This window comes from Papio anubis, chromosome 14, assembly GCF_008728515.1.
Source record: "Papio anubis isolate 15944 chromosome 14, Panubis1.0, whole genome shotgun sequence".
Classification (NCBI taxonomy): Eukaryota; Metazoa; Chordata; class Mammalia; order Primates; family Cercopithecidae; genus Papio; species Papio anubis.
In genome coordinates, this window is record NC_044989.1 from 28,238,420 (window position 1) to 28,258,963 (window position 20,544).

At 48.7% G+C, this 20,544-nt stretch overlaps 1 pseudogene; it reads right to left on the reverse strand.

Moving 5' to 3' along the window:
- Positions 1-15,756: 15,756 nt before the first annotated feature.
- Positions 15,757-16,631, reverse strand: LOC110741151 (annotated as a pseudogene).
- Between the last annotated feature and the right edge of the window lie 3,913 nt (positions 16,632-20,544).

Below are 20,544 nucleotides of genomic sequence, written 5' to 3' on the forward strand. Positions count from 1 at the left end.
GATTTGCCTTCCAAAAAGTCATGAAAATTCTCTCCTCTGTTCTCTTGTAGAAGCTTTATAATTTTAGATTTTTTGTTTAGGTCTATAATCCATCTCATTTTTTTTTTTTCAGACAGGGTCTGGCTCTGTTACCCAGGCTGGAGCGCAATGGTGCATTCTGGGCTCACTGCAATCTCTGCCTCACTGCAATCTCTACCTTCTGGGCTCAAGCCATCCTCCCACCTCAGCCTCCCAAGTAGCTGGGACTACAGGTGCATGCCACCATGCCCAGTTAATTTTTTGTATTTTCTGTGTAGACAGGGTCGGTCTGCCTTCCTTGGCCTCCCCAAATGCTGGGATTACAGGCATGAACCACTGTGCCTGGTGCAAAATAATTTTTGAGTATGATGTGAGGTAAGGGTCAATGCTCGTTTTTTAACATCCAGATGTTCTAGCACCATTTAAAATTAAAAAGACTTTCCTCTCCCCCATTGAATCACATTGGCGCCTTTGTTGGGAATCAGTTGAGCACATACACAGGGTCTTACTCCTAGCCTTTCCACTCTGTTTCCTTGATCTCCTTGTCTGTTTGACACCAGTACCTTACTGTCTTGGTTACAATCACTTTACAGCAAGTTCTGACTCAGGTAGTGAAGATGCTCCATGCAGTAGTGCATATACTTACTTTGTTCTTGTTGTTTTGTTTTGTTTTGTTCTGTTTGGTTTTTGAGACAGGGTCCCACTCTGTTGCCCAGGCTGGAGTGCAGTGGGGTGATCATAGCTCACTACAGCCTTGACCTCCAAGGCTCCAACGATCCTTCTGCCTCAGCCCCCCAGATAGCTGGAACTACAGATGCACACCACCACAGATGGCTAATTTTTGTATTTTTTGTAGAGATGAGGTTTCGCCATGTCGCCAGGCTGGTCTTGAACTTCCGCACTCTAGCAATGCACCCGCTTTGGCCTCCCAAACTGCTGGGATTACAGGTATGAGCCACTGTGCCCAGCCTGTGCAGCATGTTTTTGAAATATCAGCCCATTCCTCCCAGTATTTATTCTTTGCCCTTTTCAGCACCAGTTCTGTGCTGATCACCAAGGAGGAAGTGGACATAATAGGATACAAGGCAGAAAAAAGGGGTGCCTTTCCGGCTTTGGTTTCAAAGTCCAAGTCCTAAGAGGAACAGAGTCACAAAGTTTGGAGAAAACAGATGACAGAGAGCACCTCCCACTCCTGCTTCCAGTCAACCACCCTTCTAAGACTAGAGAAAAATCCCCTAGGTGGGGAGGAGAGAGAATAGGAGGGAATTAGAGAGCAGCTATGCACCCCTATATCTTGGGTTAGGGTCTCGGGATTCAGCCAGATCTCACAGAGGGGACAGAGGAAGCTTGTAGAGCCTCCCCTGGCTCTGATCAGTGTGGGAGCAGCAGCACGAATTCTAGACCCTTAGCATGACCCAGAGAGAGGGGCCCCCTGATGGATCCGTAAGATCAGAACGGCAGCCATCCCAGCAGAGGCCTGCATAAGGAAAGTCTCCCCAATTCCTTAGCTCTCGGTGAACCTCCTAGAAAATCACTCCCAACACTAAGAAGAGTGAGCAGGAAACCCTGCCGTGACTGGGTAATTTTCTGCCACTCCGGTGGTGAGATATCCCAGCTGAGTTATAGGAAGGGAAAGAAGGTAATATTTTTTGAACACCTAAGTTAGTTACTTAAGGTTTATTCCAGCTTTATGTGGAACTTCTAACGCCCTACATTTTAAGTTCTAAGCCTAATGTTAATACAGAGTGGTGATGAGGAGGGAACCACCCATTCCGCTGGGAGAGGAGCTGGTGGGGAGGAATTAGGAGAGCCTGGGCCAGTAGGCTTCCCTGCCTCACTTAATCTTAGCCCTGTGTTGGGGATATCACAGTGCCATCAAGCAATTCAGCCTCATAATGGGTTCCCCTGAGTTCTAGTCCTCTGTCCTGCAATGCTTTAAGCAAGTCCTGCCTCTTAATGTGTCACTTTCATCTTGAGCAATTCAGTGGACATACAGTGGGTCCCAGGCAACAGTCCTCAAGATCTGCATGGAGCAGAGTTTGAGGGTGAGCCCCATCCCCCACATGGCAGTGACTATTTGGGAAGCTAAGGCTCCAAGTGAGGACACCGTCTTGTGCCAGGTGCAGAGGACATTGAGGTGGGGCTGCCTCATGCTTCACAGTCCTGGCGTTATTTTCCATGCCATCTGTGTTCTGACTACACCCACTTTAGGTACGGGGAAACTGATGCTCCAGCCCTATTTATTGCATGCCAGGAAAGTCTAGTTTGCATGTTGTTTTGCTTATGTTAGCATGTTCAGCTTGCACCATAACTCCAAGAATGTAAAAAAGACACTTGAAAATGCATTGAATAAATACATTCCTTTGCTGTGATCCCATGTCCACCAAATGTTCTGAAATGAGACACATGGAAAATGGAAAACAGACCGAAAATATTTGCTTGACTGACACTGTGGATTAGGGTGTCCATGAGAGTATAAACACACACACCCACTACACACACGCACCCTGCAGGGTGGGCCCCAGGATTAGGGCCCTTCCACAGCAACCAAGGCTGGCTGCCAATTTCAGAGCTGCTCCTGGGCCTGGCTCTGCTGGAGTGAGGCCAGGGGCGCCTGGGTCGGAGGAATGCACTCACCTGGAGCTCAGGAGGAGCCCCTGCACCCTCTACCTGAGCAGCCCAGAAAGGTGTTGGGGCTGTCACTCCACACTGAGAGGGCCATCACCACTCAGGGGCTTGGAAGAAGGGGGAATGGGTCAGGACTTTTAGTTCATTGCTAAATGAAGCCTAGCTCCCCTCTGGGGTCCTGTGGCCTGGACTCCTGGTGCAGGTCCGAGGTGGCCTTGCTCAAGGGAGCACTGAACTCCTTCACCCTCCCAGCAGTCAAACCATGACGCGCAAGAGCCTCTTACTCATCCCAAAGTCATCAGTCATGTTTCCAAGAGTGTGAGTCATTCAGAGATGGAGGGAGAGAGGGCTCCAGCTGTGGGTAGGATGATGCTGAAGAGGTGATGTGGCCCAGAAGGAGCCCTAATTCCTCTTACTCCAAAGCTGGAAATGCTATTCTTTTCGAGATGAGATGCCTCCTTCATCTGCTCCCAAATGGTGTGTGTGTGTCTGTGTGTATGTGCGATGTGTATAGAATGCTGGCAGCTTAAAGAAACTGGAAACCAAAGCAACAAGGACTTCTCCCTTCATTCCTAGGAGCTGAGAAGGTGTGCTGGCTCAGAGGACACAGGCCAAATGGGCACTTTTTAAACTTATTAATAAAATATGTATTCAGGCAGGGCACAGGAGCTCAAGCCTGTAATCCCAGCACTTAGGGAGGCTGAAGCAGAAGGATCATTTGAGCCCAGGAGTTTGAGACCAGCCTGGGCAACATAGTGAGACCCTGGCCCTAAAATATTTGAAAAATTAGCTGGGGGTGGTGGCGCACAACTGTGGTCCCAGCTACTCGGGAGGCCGAGGGAGGAAGATTGCTTGAGCCCAGTTGGTCACGGCTGCAGTGAGCCATGATGATGCCACTGCACTCCAGCCTGGGTGACACAGTGAGACTGTCTCATACACAATGCAATACAATAAATTATGTACTCATATTTGTCCAGCACTTTATTCCATTTTGAGTCTTTGAGGGGAGCAGGTCAGGGATTGTTATCTCCATTTTACAGCCAAGGAACTGAAGCTCAGGGCAGTCACGTAAGCTGCTAGTGTCCTATCACAGGCAACTATTGGAGCTGGGATTTGGACCCAAGTCCCTTAATAACTAGTTCAGTCCCTGCTGCACCCCTGGACTGTGAAGGATTCCTCTTAACAGAGGGCTCTATCAGCCTTTGGACTTGTTTTCTCTCCAAGATCATCTTTCGGCAATTGGGCTCAGCCTGGACCCAACAGTTGTCCCTGCCTTCCTAGACCATCCTCTCACAGAGGTCCTGGCTGTGGGTACTCCTGGGGGATGCTCAGTTCCAGGTCACTTTCCCCTCCTCCTAGGCTGGGACTTGACCCAGGAGAGCTGGCTGCCTTCAGAGGAGAACCTTTTCCAAGGCAGTCACAGGGGAGAGAGCCAGGGGAACCCCAGTAGGATGAAGAGTCAGTTGGTGGGTCTGCCCAGACAGTGGGAGTCGACCAAGCATCAACTCCCAAGAGGCCCAAGCCTAAGGAGTTAAGTATTAGTGTTCAGGCATTTTGGCTATGGATTGGCCGAGGGACCTGACCTCTAACCCTGTGTCTTCCTTTCTTGCGTTTCCCAGCCCACTTCTTCCCACAGAGCCATGAGAAGGCATCCTTGGTTCACTGGAGGAGGAAACCCTGCAGGAAACATACCTGGGAAAACAACTGCCATTTCGAGGCAGAAATGATTATTCTCAGTATACTGATGAGGAAACTGAGGCTTCGGAGGTTACATATCTCAGGCTATACCACCCAGCTAGGGAAGGGGGCAGAACGAGAATCCAGATCTGACAGCGTGGTGGGCGTTTCACCAAATCATCCTGCCTTAGAAAACCTGCAACAGCCCAGAACAGGCACCTCGACCACCTCACCACAGACGCTAACCTCAGATGGTGACCAAAGAGAATGACCTGGCATGGGAAAATGACTTCTTGAGATCAGAGGCTACAATGAGCTGTACTGTGCGCCTGACCCCTCCAAATGTATATGTTGAAGTCCTAATCTCCCAGAACCTCAGAAGGCAACTGTATTTGGAGATAGGGTCTTTAAAGAGGTAATTAAGTTAATGTGATATCATTGGGGGGGACTAAGTTAAATGTAACTGGTGTCCTTACAAGAAGTGATTAGAACCAAACAGACGCAGGGAGAGACCATGGGCAGACACAGCAAGAGGGTGGCCATCTCCAAGCCAAAGACAGAGGACTCAAAAGAAATCACCCCTGCTGGCACCTCTGTCTTCCAGCCTCCAGAATTGTGAAAGTAGAAATTTCTGTTGTTGAAGCCACCTGGTGTATGGTATTCTCTTCTGACAGCCTCAGCAAACTCATTCAGAGCCCCTAAAAAAATCATCTCTGTCCCCAGTTCCTGCACACAGTAGGCACCCAAGCCACATTTGTTAACTGGCTGAAGGAAGTGCCATGAACGCTGGGCTCTCCAATAGGCGGAGAAGATTCAAATTTTGATTTTTGCAACCAGCCTCCTTCCTCTTGTTGAAACTTCCTGTTTCTGAGGAATAGAGATTTTACAGATCCCAGAGGGCATCCAGTAAACCCAGCAGTTATTACCAAATAATTCTGGTTTTGATGATCTCAGTGGGTATGAATCAGAAGCAAGCAGACTTGCGTTTCTTTTGAAATATACCCAAGGTTAAACGTTAGAGGAAGAAGCAAAAATATATTGGAAAATGTATTGCTAGCAAGGAAGTATTCGTGTTGTTGGTGCCCAAGGCCTGATGAGATGGGCTTTCCTTCCTTCTGCGTGGAGCAGAACCTGGTGAGGGCCTGAGTGACCAACGCTGCTGCTGCTCGGGGCAAAGCAAACTCTTCACGTCCAAGTGCCCATTCTCACGGTTCTCACCTGAATCTCTTATTTGAAAAAGAGAATTCCAGGGTTGAGGGTGCCTCCTGGAGCCCTCATCATCCAGGTGACTGTTGTGGCCTGGAGGAGGTCCTGGTCCTTGTAGAAGGCCACCCTGGTGGGATAGGAAGGTTTGGGATAGGAAGAGAGTATGGGGTCCACACAACTAGAAGCCAGAGTCCTGCAATGGGATCACACAGGGCATGGGTGAAAGGGTTGAGGCTGGGACGGTGTCAGGTCACCATGAAGCTGGGCTGTTTTTAGGGGCATCGCCTGTAACAGGCAGCATTCGGGCAGGAGCTGTAAAACGCTTTGGAAAGTGGAGTTCGAGCGGGACGTCCTAGGGAGGCCTTGAGGTGCAAGGGAGGGCTTGGAAGTAAGGGGGAAGAGCTGACACAGCCCTGGCTTCTGATTCTGGCTCCGCCACCTGCTGGCCGAGAGGCCTGGCGAGCTCTGGCCTCTAGAGAACCTCAATCTCTCCATTGTCAGGGGACATCAGGTCACCTTCGAGGATCGATGGGGTTCTAGGGGAAAGGAGTGGCATGGGATGATATGTGACAAAACCTCCAACCCAGGCAGGACCCTGGTAAGGGCTGGAGCCAGGCCTGGGTCTGTCAGGGTGGGACTTGGCCATCGCACGCTTAGGGGATCCTCTCCTAAGAAAGCGGAATGTGGCCAGGAGCCCCAGGGTTGGTGCCTTCAGGATCCTCAGGACCTTAAAGGCAGCAACTCAGATTCTTTAGGAAGTGGCTGCCCCTCCCTCTTCAAACCCATTTCTCTCCTTTCACCGCCTAAGGAACTTCTTGCACTTCCCCAAACCTCCCCGAGCCCCCACCTCCATGCCTTCCTGCACGATGCTTTTCCCCCGGCCTGAAACTCCCTTCCCCTCCCATGTCTGGCTTCTGCCTACTCCTCCCACACGATTATCTCAGATATCTCTCCCCACCCCGCGTCTTCTCCCAGGGAGTCTTTCCTGACCACTCCCTCTGCATGGAGCCTGGCTGTCTGTCCGTCCGTCTGTCCATCCATCTGTCAGCTATGCCCCTGGCCTCCTGCCACGCACCCCTCTTCCCATGCCCCCTCACACCCTGCAGTGGAACTCTATTTCCCCTCTGGACCATGAGCTCCCGGGCCCTGGCCCTGATCTTCCCTCTCAGGGGCCTAGTCCAGGGTCTGAAACATAATAACAGCTCAATAAATGAGTGTCAACAATTACTGGCTTACTCAATGAATGACTTCTGAATACAGGGCCCACTTCTACAAATGAGTCACACGTCTGAGCCACAGTGCCCTGCCCCCACCCACTGACCCCAGTGAAACCCTCCCCATGATGACATCATCATTACCTTGAATTCTCAGAATCACTGGTGCCTCCTATCTTCTCCTTTTACTCTATCTGCTTCTCACCCTCCTCCTCCTCCTTCTTTCCCCCTTCTCTGGGGGCAGCACATCTAAATAAGGTAGTGTTCCTTCCGGGCTGTGAATGATCGGGATTTTCATCTAGTGACTCGGGAAATTGTGAGACAGAATCAGGAAGTCGATCCCCCAGTGCTGGACAAGGAGATGCGATGCCCGTTGGCCCCTGGTGCTCTCGAGTTAACTGAGTGGGAGACTGGGAGGACCTAGGTAGGGAAGGAGAGGGCCTGAGCCGAGGAGAATGGGTATGGGGTGTGGGAGACTGGTGGGACTGGGCCCCTTTCAGACTGCACAGGCCAAGGCATCCCTGGTCTGGCATGAAGGGAGAGGCCACTGCCCTGTCCCATACACTTGGCTGCCTAAGGTCCTTTGTGGGGGGCAACCATCCTCCCCCTATCCAACTCAGATGATCAGGAAGGAGCCCACCTGGGGAACATCACTGCCTCTCGTCTCATCTTCTCTCCTGTGACTCCTCCTGTCTTTTCCCCTAAATGTCATGGAGGTGTTTCTGGCACAAGCAGTGAGGTGCTGGACATCCGGAGCATGCCCCGGGGTCACTGCCATTTTCATGTCATGCCCTTTTCCGTGAAGAAATAAATTAGGACCCTGCTTCTGGAAAATTGATGTTTGTGACATCATGAAGGCAACAGATGGGATATTTGAGATTCTTGAAAAAGGACCACAAATATCTCAATAAAAGGCAACTTCTGAGGCCAGAGGAAAACATAAGGAATAAAAGGACCGCTGCTTCCCGTATCAGGTGGGAAAAACATGACATGAGTTAACCCCAAAAAGGTGTTTCGTAAATAAGTAAAAATAAATAAACCTAAGAAGGGCAGGTAAGTCAAAGGTTGTTTCTTGACAGGTTTGTCGAGGGATACAGGGGTCCCGTGGCAGCATGTCCAGCTCTACCTTCTCACACTGCCTTGCAATTGCCTCCTTGTCTCTGGAGCCCTAGGGGGCAGGGCCATGTATGTTCTCTCTCTCTCAATCCTATCCTGCGACCTGACACATAGTAGGTGCTCAGTAGGCAGAGTGACCGTATAATTTATCATCCAAACCGGGACACTTCAAGGTGAAAGGAGGCTATTAATAATTACATCTGGACAACAGTTGTAATATGGGACTGTCTTGACAAAGAGGTGTCTGTTGAATAAGTGAATGAATGAATGAATGATTCTTTAACAGGCTGAGGCTGCTGGCACTGAGGCATTCATGGCTTCCTACATCTGTTGGTGCCACCGTCTAACAGAAAATTCACCCGTGTGTACCATGTATACCGTGCTGGGATTGAAAGTCCATCTCCATTCTTATCTTGCAGACTGGGACTCCGCTGCAGAGAGAAAGTGGGCTGAGCCGGAAGGGCCCTGCAGGTGCTGCTCAGAGCATCTTCCTGCTGGCTTGGACACCAGGAATTCGGCTCTGTGCTTTCTGTTCTTTGTAGCATTTAATCCTCACACCAGCCTTGTGAAGTCGATGTTCTTATTAACTTTTACAGGTGAATCAACCCAGGCTTAGAGAAGTGAAGTAGTGTGCCCGAGGTGCTAATATCAGAGCTACAATCTATACCTGAGTCTGTGGGACACCAAAGTACGTGCCTCTAAGACGTCACCACCTTGCCTTTTATGTGGCCTTCTCTCAAGGAGAGGACTTAGAGGCTTGGGGCGTCCAGTTTCTGGAGGCAGGCAGGGCCTCCTGTGGCCTGATCCATTGGCTGGAGAGGAGTCAGCAGAGGCTGGGGTCATGGCATTGTCGCAGTAGGAATGGAAAGTTTGCCTCCTGGACGTGCCCCCAACCCCACATCTGATTGCAGGCAGAGTCTTGGACGGGGCAGTGGCACATTCAGAACCTCCGGCCAGGCTAGGACCGTGAGAAGTGAGCTTTTCATAGGTTACAAGGCCTATGGCCACGGGAGCAGGTGGGGCAGGGGCCCTGGTCAGCCTGCTTCACAGGCCCGGATGCTGCCACCTGAGCCTTGTAACTGAGCCCTCGTGACTCCTGAGGGTGAGTTAAGGAGGAGAAGGCATCCAGAACTGGAACTCCTAACCAAGGCCTCTATCAGTCCTTCCACCTCCTGCTTCCAGCCCTCCCCACCCCTACCCCTTGGAGGGCTGTGGAGTTTCCTTGATGCACGGCCTGCTGTTTTTCCAGAACTTGGTTCATTTGCAGTCCCAGTCCATCGAGAGAGCAGCCTGGGAGTCTGAGGGCTCCAGCCCAGGAGAGAGGCTTGCCGGGGCCTGGCGGGGCTGAAGTGGTGGAGAGGGGAGAGGCCAGGCCCAGAACCTCTTTTTCCCTCTGGTGTTCCCAGGCCAGTCAGGCTCCTTCTGCTGGGCGACTGGGGGAGGTGAGAGGATGTGGGCTGGGTCTGGGCAAGGGCTCAGTGAGGGAGCAGGGTTAGGCACTCTCCCCAGCTCCTCCCCACCCACCTCCCACCTCCACTCTCTGCAGATAGCCCTTGCCCCAAGGCTGCAGCCCAGCTGACAACCCTGAGCCTGGGCCAAGCTGACATCCCTGAGCCTGGGCCTCCAAGCACAGCTCCCTGGCGCCCTCTAGTGTCTGCCCCTCTCAGGTACAGGGTGCCTTAACACACAGCTCCCTGAGCCTGGCGCAGGGCCAATCTCTGAACCTAGAATTGACCTTCCAAATCGGGCCATTTCTAAGCATGAGGGGGACTCTGTTGACAATGATGCTGGACAGCAGACACAAAAAGAGACTGGTCCAGCTGTCTTTTCATCCCACTCAGGTCAGAAGTGCCCCCTCCCCACTCCACTGTGGCCCCCAGAACCATCTCTGGAAACCACCCCATTTGTAAATGAGATAATGCATGTGACATGCTTAGCAAGGGGCTGGGAGAGCAGAGAACCAGTGACTATGTGGTCAATAAACAGCTATTAGCTCTCCTTCTCCCCACCCGTCCCCTTTGCCACAGCTTTAGGGATGACCTCTGCCCTGCTGGGCGCCCTTGATGACTAACACAGCAAGTGTATGGACCGCCACCTGTGCTGGCCTCACCCCCCTTCACCCTCCATTTCCTCGTGACTGCCCCCGTGGCTTCTGGGTGGAAGGCCCCAGACAGGTTTGCTAAACGACTGACTCCCCAGGGCTCCCTGACAGGGCCTGATGCAGGGTGGCCAGAGGTTGTGACCCCTAGACCAGGTGGGGCCCAGCACAGGGACCTGAGCCTCACCCTCAGGGAGCTGGCGGCTACACAGGGAACAGTCACCTGTACAGATAAATCTAGTGGAAAGCCCCCGTGGGTAGAACCAGGGTGGAGGGCTGGGGGCAGGCGCTGGAGTGTAGAAGAGGGAAGGCGCCGTCGGACCAGACAGCAGAGAGAAAAGCCTGCAGGATGGGTGCGAAGGATTGCTTCCTTCACAGAGGCGGGCCAGGGCTCAGCTCAGAGGCTCCCAGGGGAAGGAGCCTGGGGTGGCCAGGGTACCGTGTGTGCGTGTGTGTGTGTGCACGCGTGTATGTGCGTGAGTATAGATATGATTCAGGGAGACATAAGGGACTTTGGCAAAGTCAGGGGGATGTGGGGGCTAAGCAAACACCTCTTTGAAGACTTCTCTTTGGCATGGGGTGACAAGCCAGGTCTGGTGCCTTGTTCAGGAAAGGGAGAAAACCCTGAGTTGGTTTTTGTGTTCTTCAAACCAGTTTGCCCACATCCTTGGCATCATCAGTGCCCTGTGAAGGGCCTGCTTGGAGCCATGCATGTCTGGGCCTGAGGGTGGTGGTGCCTACGTGAGGCCCTGCGGTCTCTCCAGGAGCTCCCCCAGAGGGGCACTTGGCCACTGTTGGAGCTGACAGGGGCCTGGCCCAGCTCGCCCGCTTCTCCTGCTCCTCACCCAGCCCCTGCTGCCGAGAGCTCTGGCAGCCTCCGTGTGCGCAGCAGGCCTGGGCTCAGTCACGGGCAGCTCTTCTGCCTGCTCCACGGTGGCTCTCCTCAGGGCCTTGGCTCTCATGTGAGGCTTCCAGCTGCTGCTCACACGCAGAGCTTTGCATGACCAGCAACACACAGACAGACATGAGCATTGGGTCTAGGGCGGGAAAATCGTGGGTTCAAGATCAGGCTCTGCCATTTACCAGCTATGTGGCCTCAGGCAGGTTGAACTCTTTGAGCCTCAGTTATCTCATCTGTAAATTGGGGATAATAACACTTAATGGTACTTATCTCATGGGGTTGTCATGAGGATCAAATGAGATGATGTGTGTGCAAACACCTTACATAGGGCTCCGCTAATGGAAGGCATTATTATTGCTGTTTTCATACCACGCGACATTTACCCAAGAACGGAAGCTCATGTTCTGAGTGCCAATGACGTGCCTGGCATTCCTCCTGTGCTCATTTCATAACTATTCATTGAGCCTCCTTGGTGCCAGGCACTGTTCTAGACATTTGGGCCATAAAAATCAATAAAACACAAGATCCCTGCCTCCTTAGGGCTGACCTTCTAGGGGAGAGGCTTTCACATACCCCAATCTACTTAGCACACATTCCAGTCTCTCTCTGGCATCTGCAAACTCAACTCCGCAAGGTTAAGCAACATCCTAAGCTGCTAGCAACTCTCTTCATAAGTACTCTCCACTCATCCAGATTGCCTGGTGATATGGACAGGAGACAGGGAAACACTGTAGAAGAGGGTGGTTCCCTGGCAAAGGCCCCACCCTCAAGCCTGAAGACCCATGGCCCTAAATGAGGACAGGCATTCCTGTTTTCGAGCCGAAGAAGTTGCCTTTTGGCCTGCCACGTCCCCTATCCTGCACCCATATAAACCCTGAACCCCAGGCTTCTGAAACAGACGAGCAAGCTAGCAGACCAGCAGACGGACGGTGGGGACGTTGGAACGATGTAGTAGAGAAAGAGAGAGGAGGAGGAACATCTGACCGCAGAGAGGAGTTTGACTGGGGATGGTCGGAGAGGAGTCCGACTCCTGGGCACCTGACTCCAGGGGAAGATCACCTTCCCACTGCCTACCCCTCTTCTGGCTCCTCATCCATCCCACTGAAAGCTACCTCCACCATTCAATAAAACCTCGCATTCATCCTTCAAGCCCATGTGTGACCCATGTTTTCCGGGACGCTGGACAAGAGCTTTCGATACAGAAAGCTGTCACACTGGCTCTCTGCCCTTGCAAAAAGGCAGAGGGTCCATTGAGCTGGTTAACACACACTGTCTGCGGACAGCAAAGCTGAAAGAGCTTTGTAACACTGAGGTTGCAGGCACCCACCCCTACACACTACAGTAAGGCCGGAGCCCAAAGGCCTTGCCCTGGCCTCTGTACCTGCCCGTCTGCAGGCTCCCCCTCCCGAGAGGGGTTTGAGCAGCAGAGGTGACCCGACAGGCAAGCAGCACATCCTGTGAGGGGGATCGGGGACCTCTCCTGTTTCACTGTAGAAGTCCTTTCATGGGAAACAAGGTCATTTTGAGACAACACTCAGAGCATCGTCGTGAAAAGGGAGCACAATCATTAAGACTAGTTGCCCATTTTACAGATGAGGAAATTGGGGCCCAGAAAAGTTTAACCACCTTGCCCTAGGTTACGCTGCTGGTCAGTAACAAAATAACTTATTCAGTCAACAAATATTTGCTGAACTCCTATTTTGTGCCACCCACTGCTTTGGGCACTAAGGCACAGTCAGTGCGTTAGTGGAGCTTGCATTCTCTAAAGGGGTGACTTAAAAGAAATATGTAAACAGGTGAGCTCATTTCAGACATGATGAGTACTAGGCGGAAAATCATACAAGATAATGAGAGGGAGAGCGACTTAGGGATGGGGTAGCTGGGGAAGGCCTCCTGGGGAGGTGACACTGAGGCCGAGGAACCAAGCAGAGGACACTTCCGGTGGAAGTTATCCTAAATGGTGACCCAGATAAGAGACTCAAAGGATTCCTTACAGCTCACTTAAAAGGCAAAGGAGAAAATGGGGCTGTGAGTCCTCCCAGGGAGAGCAGGCTTTCTGAGCGGTGGCCTGAGGAGCCAGGTGGCCCTCCTTGTAAAACAGAGCTCAGGGCATCTGGGGATCTTTTTGTTTTGTTTTCACAGCAAATTTGTTTTATGTTCATAGCAAATTTGAGCACAAAGTATAGAGAGTCCCCACATGCCCCTGCCCCCACATATGTAGTACATTCATTAAATCGAGAACCCACATGGATGCATCATCACCCAAAGTCTATATTTACATTGGGGTTCACTCTTGGTGTTGTATGTCCCGTGAGTTCTAACCAAATTATGATGACTTTATCCACTGTCATAGCATCTTAGAGTAGTTTCACGGCCCTAAAAATCCTCTGTGCTCCACCTGTTCATCCCTCCCTCCCCCATCCCCTGGCGCCCACTGGTCTTTTTGCTATCTCCATAGTCTTGCCTTTCCCAGAGTGTCATATAGTTGGAATCATACAGTATGTACCCTTTTCACACCGGCTTTTCCACTTAGTAATGTACATTGAAGTTTTCTCCATGGCTTTTCATGGCTTGGCAGCACATTTGTTTTTAGCTTTTAATGAAATTTGCATTTTCTGGATGTAGGGGCTTGATATGGTTTGGCTCTGTGTCCCCACCCAAATCTCATCTTGAATGATACTCATGTAATTCCTGCGTGTTGCGTGAGGGATCCGGTGGGAGATCACTGAATCACGGGGCGCTTTCTCTCATACTTTTCTCACGGTAGTGAGTAAGTCTCATGAGATCTGAGGTTTTTTTTTTAATAAAGAATTTCTGCTTTCGCTTCTGCCTCATTTTTCTCTTGCTGCCGCCATGTAAGTAGTACCTTTCGCCTTCCACCGTGATTGTGAGGCCTCCCCAGCCACGCGGAACTGTGAGTCCAATCAGCCTCTTTCTTCTGTAAATTGCCGGGTCTCGGGTATGTCTTTATCAGCAGCGTGAAAACGGACTAATACAGGCTGCTTTCTTGTTTTGTTTGTTTGATATTTCGCTTTTTCCTAGCTTTCCTGCAGTGGTTTCAGCCTGCAAGCCCTTTCATCTCCCAAAGATGGGGTGGGGCACGGCCATGCTGTTGCTGGGGTGCTGTGCTCTCCAGGCTGGGAAAGGCAAGGCCATTCTGGGCCCTGAGGCTGTGCCACCTCCGGTGCCCAACAGGCAGCCACACCACCCTGTTCTGCTTTAAACAGGTCATGACTGCGAAGGGGCATAGGGTTACTGGGGCATTGTGAGCAGTACCAAGATGGAAATGGGGGCAGCTCCCCCCAGGCCTCTTCTCCCTGGCGCTCCCTTGGGCCAGGTGGGCAGCTCACTTGCATTTCTTGGTTTTGTAAGGGGTAAGACCTGGGGCATTTTGCTATTTGCTCTCCTAACCCTCACTCAGTATTGTCTCCTGGAAGACTGGAAAGTTCCAGGAAATCTGGTCCTCATCATAGAATCTGATCTCAGGTAGGTGGCTCCCGGCGCAAAGGTTCCATCTGCCTGGAGAGAGCATCGTGGGGTGAGGAGAAAGGATGCTGGTATGTTTTGCCCTTGGGGCTGGCAGCCTAAAGGGAAAAGCATTTCTGGTGAAGGAGCCTGCTGCCGTTTGTCATCGGATTGAACCCTAGCAACAGAGGGATGGGTAAACAAAATGTGTTCTAGCCATACAATGGCGATGATTCAACCTGAAGAAGTAAGGAAATTCTGACACCTGCTATAGCATGGATGAGCCTTGAGGACATCTGTTAAGTAAAATCAGCCAGTCACAAAATGGCGAATTCTACTGATATGAGTAGTCAAATTCATAGAGACAGGAAGTAGAATGGTGATTGCCAGGAGCCTGAGGGAGGGAGAAATGGGGAATCAGTGTCCAACAGTGGCAGGTTTCAGTTTGGGATGATAAAACGAGTTCTGCCTTTGCAGCAACTTGGATAGAGGCGGAGATCATTGTCCTAAGCAAACTGAGGCAGGAACAGAAAACCAAATACCGTGTGTTCTCACTTATAAGGGGTAGCTAAATAATGAGAACACATGGACACAGAGAGGGGAACAACACACACTGGGACCTCTCAGAGGGTGGAGGGTGGGAGGAGGGAGAGGATCAGGAAAAATAACGAATGGGTACTAGGCTTAATACTTGGTTGATAACATAATCTGTACAACCCCCCATGACACATGTTGATCTAAGTAACAAACCTGCACATGTACTGTAATTAAAATTAAAGTTAAAAAAAAAAAGAGTTCTGGAAATGGATGATGGTGTTAGTTGCACAACATTGTGCTGTAGTTAACACCACTGAACTGTACACTTAAAAATGGTTAAAATGGTAAATTTTATGTTATGGCTATGTCAATTTAAAGAAAGAAATGGAGCCAAAATTAATATAAAGAGTTTATTTGGGCCAAGGTTAAGGACTATAGCTCAGGACCCATCTCCAAGTTGCCTTGGGAGTGCTCTGTTTGGCCTCTGTTACAAGCAGGTTATTTTGGGTTTTTTGTTTTTTGAGACAGAGTCTCGCTCTGTCGCCCAGGCTGGAGTACAGTGGCACGATTTCAGTTCACTGCAACCCCTGCCTCCCGGGTTCAAGCGATTCTCCTGCCTCAGCCTCCCAAGTAGCTGGGACTACAGGTGTGCGCCACCACACCCAGCTAATTTTTGTGTTTTTAGTAGAGATGGGGTTTCATGGTGCTGACTAGGCTGGTCTTGAACTCCTGACTTCAGGTGATCCACCCGCCTTGGCTTTCTAAAGTGCTGGGATTACAGGGGTGAGCCACTGCGCCTGGCCACAAGCAGATTTTTAAAAGTTAAAGGGGGCGGGTGCTCAGGAGCCTGAGGCAGCTTGAGCCCAGGAGTTTGAGTCTAGCCCGGGTGACATAGCAAGACCTTGTCTCTTAAAAAACTTTTTTAATTACTTAAAATTTGTAGTTAAAAAGGCAAAAGGAGACAATGAGTGGGCTGATACAAAGTTGTTTGTCAGAAATTCTCATTGGTTTAAAGGAAATAACATTGATTAGTAATTGGCTAATCAATCAGCCAATTACTAATCATTGTTGAACTACAGGGTAAGAGTTATGGCGTCCAGAGTGTGTGGCATTTTATAGCTACTTGGTGTCAGTTAGTCTTAAAGCCCATATAGCAAGGGGCTGTAAGATGTAATTATTTAGCCCAAGATGGTGGAGAGGATGAGATGTGGCATGCTGTCACTTTTCTGATTTTTTTGACTATTACAAAAGTTTATTTAACAAAAAGTCTAATATGAAAATGTTCATGACCTAATTTTTACATCATAGTTAAACGGGCCCTTTGGAGAGGGGACGTGAACGTCTGTTGTTGAACAAGCCACTATTTATACTTGTTCCAAGGCTTCTAACATGATGATACTATTCCCTCATGTTACCACCATTCCAATATTGTTCTGTTGCTCGCTAGTTGCCATCTCCACACATTCATCTATCACAAGATTCATAAAGGGATAAATCCTCGCAGTATTCCTTGGACATGTCTGCCACTGTTTAATTTCAATGATAGCTTCTTGTCCATAATGTTTTTCAGCTCGTGAGGGTGAACTTTGCTACCTGTTCATCAGTCTCACAGATGCCTTGAAATGGAATGTGACGTTACTTTTCAAAGCCTCTCTGGGCCTGATAACTGAAAAGCTCGTAGATAAAAATGTTCTCTTCTTTCTCATATATTTTACTACAATAAAAAAAAATTTAGGCCAAGGCAGGGTGGCTTATGCCTGTAATCCTAGCACTTTGGGAGGCTAAGGCAGGTGGATCGCCTAAGGTCAGGAGTTCGAGACCAGCCTGGCCAACATGGTGAAACCCCGTCTCTACAAAAATACAAAAATTAGTTAGGTGTGGTGGCGCATGTCTGTAATTTCAGCTACTTGGGAGGCTGAGGCAGGAGAATTGTTGAACCCGGGGGGTGGAGGTTGCAGTGAGCAGAGATTGCTCCACTGCACTCCAGCCTGGGTAAAAGAGTGAGACTCCATCTCAAAAAAAAAAAAAATAATAACAATAATAATAATAATAATAAAAAGAAATTAGCCAGGTGTGATGGAGTACGCCTGTGGTCCCAGCTACTTGGGGGTTGAGGCGTGAGGATTACTTGAACCTGGGAGGTCAAGGCTGCAGGGAGCTCCTCCTGCCTATATATTATGCCTTGTAAACTAAGATCATGCCACTGTACTACAGCCTGGGTCACAAATTGAGACCCTGCCTCAAAAAAAAAAAAAAAAAAAAAAAATTAAAAAGACTGAACCAGGATCATGAAGCGCAGCGAGCCTATGCCGTCATTTTACCACTGCTCACATGACCTTCTCTACAACAGTCTGACTCCTTCACAGATGGAGATCTCGCTACCTGGAGAGCTTTGAATCTCAAGTGGGAAGACCTGTGTTGGCACCTGGGCTCTGAGGCGTAGCTGCCTCACACCTCGAGTGGGGGAAGCAGCACTTGCCCCGTCCTGCCTCCCAGACCCGCCGTGAGGATCAATGAGGTAATATGCGGGAAAGGACTTTTAAACCCTGAAGTGTTCTGAACAGATAAGGGATTATTAGCATTGTTATAATTGCCCACCTAGGTCATTGGCTCCATTAGCGGATCGTTCTGATTGTTGGGAAGTTCTGGCAGCGTTGTGAAGTAGCAAAGGTTGTTCTTAATATTTCCTCACCTCTTACTGTGTATATCTTGGTATGTCTCTCTTCTTTTAGCAATTGCATGCTCCATCCCAACCCTTGTTATCTGGAGCAGTGCCTATATCTTATCCTCCTGCTTAGATCTTATTGCCTTGGGAACTAAAATGCTACCTCCTCCAGAAAGCCTTCCCAGATACTCCCTCCCTCTCCCCTCACCTGAGTCAGATGAAGTCTTGCAACCTGCGTGATGCAGTGAATATGTAATGAGATCATAAAAACATAGGTTTGAATTGTACTACCGTTGTTTACTGTTCACGTGACCTTGGTAAAACACAACCTTCTTGGGCCTCAACATCTCTCTGTAAAGTGATGGCAGTAAACTACCTAACAGAATGGTAATGAAGATTAAATAATGTAACATAATCAACGGGGCTAGAATGTGGAGGATGCTTAATACATAATAGTTTCTTTCCTTTGAACTCTCATAGCCCGTTATCTGAACTTTCAATCTTACATTATAGATAATAGTAGCATTCATTCATTCATTGATTCAACAATTGTTTAATTGAATATGAAGGCAGTAAGTGTTAAGAAGAAAAACAGAGCAAGATAGGGAATGTGGGCTCTATTGCTATTTTATTTTGAGTGGCTAGGAAACATTTCATTGATGAGGCATCATTTGAGCAGAGAACTGAGGGAGTGAGCCCTGTAGTTACCAGAGAAGACATCAGGACAAATGTAAAGTCCCTGAGGCAGGTACATGGTGTCTTTGAGGAACAGCCAGGAAGCCAGGGTGGCCAGATCACAGCAAGAGTGGGATGAAGTGTATAAAGAGGGGAAGATCAGAGAAGTATCTGGGTCCACATCACCCGGGGCCTTTGTAGACTGTGGTAAGGACTCGCTTCCTTTCCTTGATGAGGTAGAAGGCCAATGGAGAGTGTTGAGCAAAGAGTGAAAAACTGGCACAGGTGTTAAAAGGTTTCCTTGACTACCATGTGGAAAATCACCTGTACAATACCAGGAGCAGAAATAGGAGATCAGGGTTGAGTGTGGCAGCTCACACCTGTAATCCCAGCACTTTGGGAGGGCGAGTCAGGAGGACTGCTCGAGACCAGGAGTTTGAGACCAGCCTGGACAACATACTGAGACCCCCCCCACACCACCTCTACAAAATAAAATAAAATACAATACAATAAATAGGAGATCAATGAGTAGTCTATTGCAGCAATCCAGGTGTATTCAAAACTCTTCTAGAAATAAGAAAAAACAAAAACAAAAACAAAAAAAACAGTGGCTTGGACCAAGAAGACAGAGAGGCAGAAACAATGTTCAGATTCTGAATACATTTTAATTTGAAGATAGAAACAAGAATCCTTGCTGGGGTGTGAGAGAAAGAATGAATTGCCATGGTTTTTGCCTGGGGAACCATTAAGCCAGTGTTTCCATCACGAAGAGGCAAATCTGTGGGAGAAAGCAGGTTTAGGTGGGGCAGAGTGGGAATCAGGATTTTTGTATTGACCTAGCTTTTTACGGTTTCCCACACTGTTCCTTTGTTTCTAATGATCCACATTTCTCTTCTGTATTGTTTTCTTTCAGCCTGAGAACTTTCTTTAGCATTCCTTGTAGTGAAGATGCCAATGATGAATTCTTTTAGTTTTCTTTTTTTGGGGGTGGGAGGGGGGAAATATCTTTGTTTTACCTTCATTTTTGAAGGATATTTCATAACTTGAGAATTTGGAGTCGAAAAACTGGCTTCTGCCCTCCATGGTTTCTGATGAGAAGTCACCAGTGATTTGATTTTTTTCCACCCCGTGTGTAGCATATCTTTTTTCTTGGGCTGTTTCAAGATTTCGTCTTCATCTTTGATTTTTAGCAGTTGGACTATGATGTGCCTAAGGGAGATTTTCTTTGTATTTATCCTACTTCAGGTATACTGGGTTTCTTGAGTCTGTAAATGCATGTCTTTCACCAAATAAGGGGAAATTTTAGCCATTGTTTCTTCAAATATTTTTTGTTCTTTTATCCTGTAGTCGTTCTTTTTTCCTTCCGGGGTTTCATTTCACATGTTAAACATTTTGATATTGTTTTTACAGGCCTTTGAGGCTCTGTGTTTTTGTTGCTATTTGTTTTCAATCTTTGTTCTCTTTGTTGTGATTGGATACTTTTTGTACTGATCTAATTTCAGGGTCATTGACTCCTTTATTATCTGAACACTGTTGTGAAGCTAAACTGGTGAATCTTTTATTTCAAACATCATCTTTTCCAGTTCTAGAATTTCTATTTAGTTTTCCTCTAAATCAAGTTTATTTCTCTGCTGAGGTTTCCTATCTTTTTATTTGTTGCACATGTATCATCCTCACCTTGCAAAGCATAGTTGTAATAGCTACTTGAGAATTTTGATTTTGCTAATTCCAATATCTAGGTCCTCTCAGGGTCAGTCTCTGTTGATTGTCTTGTCTCTTAAAAATGGATCACGTTTTCCGTGTTCTTCATATATGAAATAATTTGGATATTCTGAACATTATGATTGTTAAGTTGTGGAGACTCTGGATTCTGTTATTTCTCCTAAGTGCTGATTTTTTTTTTTTTTTTTTGCAACAGTGTCTTACTGTGTCACTCAGGCTGGAGTGTGGTGGCACAATCATAGCTCACTGCAGTCTCAAACTTCTGGGCTCAAGCAATCGTCCCACTTCAAGCCTCCCAAGTAGCCAGGACTACAGGCACATGCCACCATGCCTGGCTAATTTTTTTTTTTAATTTTTATTTTTTGTAGAGAGGTGTCTGGCTATGTTGACTAGTCTGGTCTCACACTCCTGGCTTCAAGTGCTCCTCTGGCCCCAGCCTCCCAAAGCACTGGGATTAAGGGACTGAGCCACTACGTCTGGCCAAATGCTGATTTTTAAAATTTGTTTTGTTTTAAGCAAGCTATTAGCTTGGTTGGATCAAGCTGTAAACCATCTCTTGAGCACCAGTTTAAATCTCAGTTTAGTTTGTGCATTCTTATCTGGGCTGCTTGAGCCTGCCTCA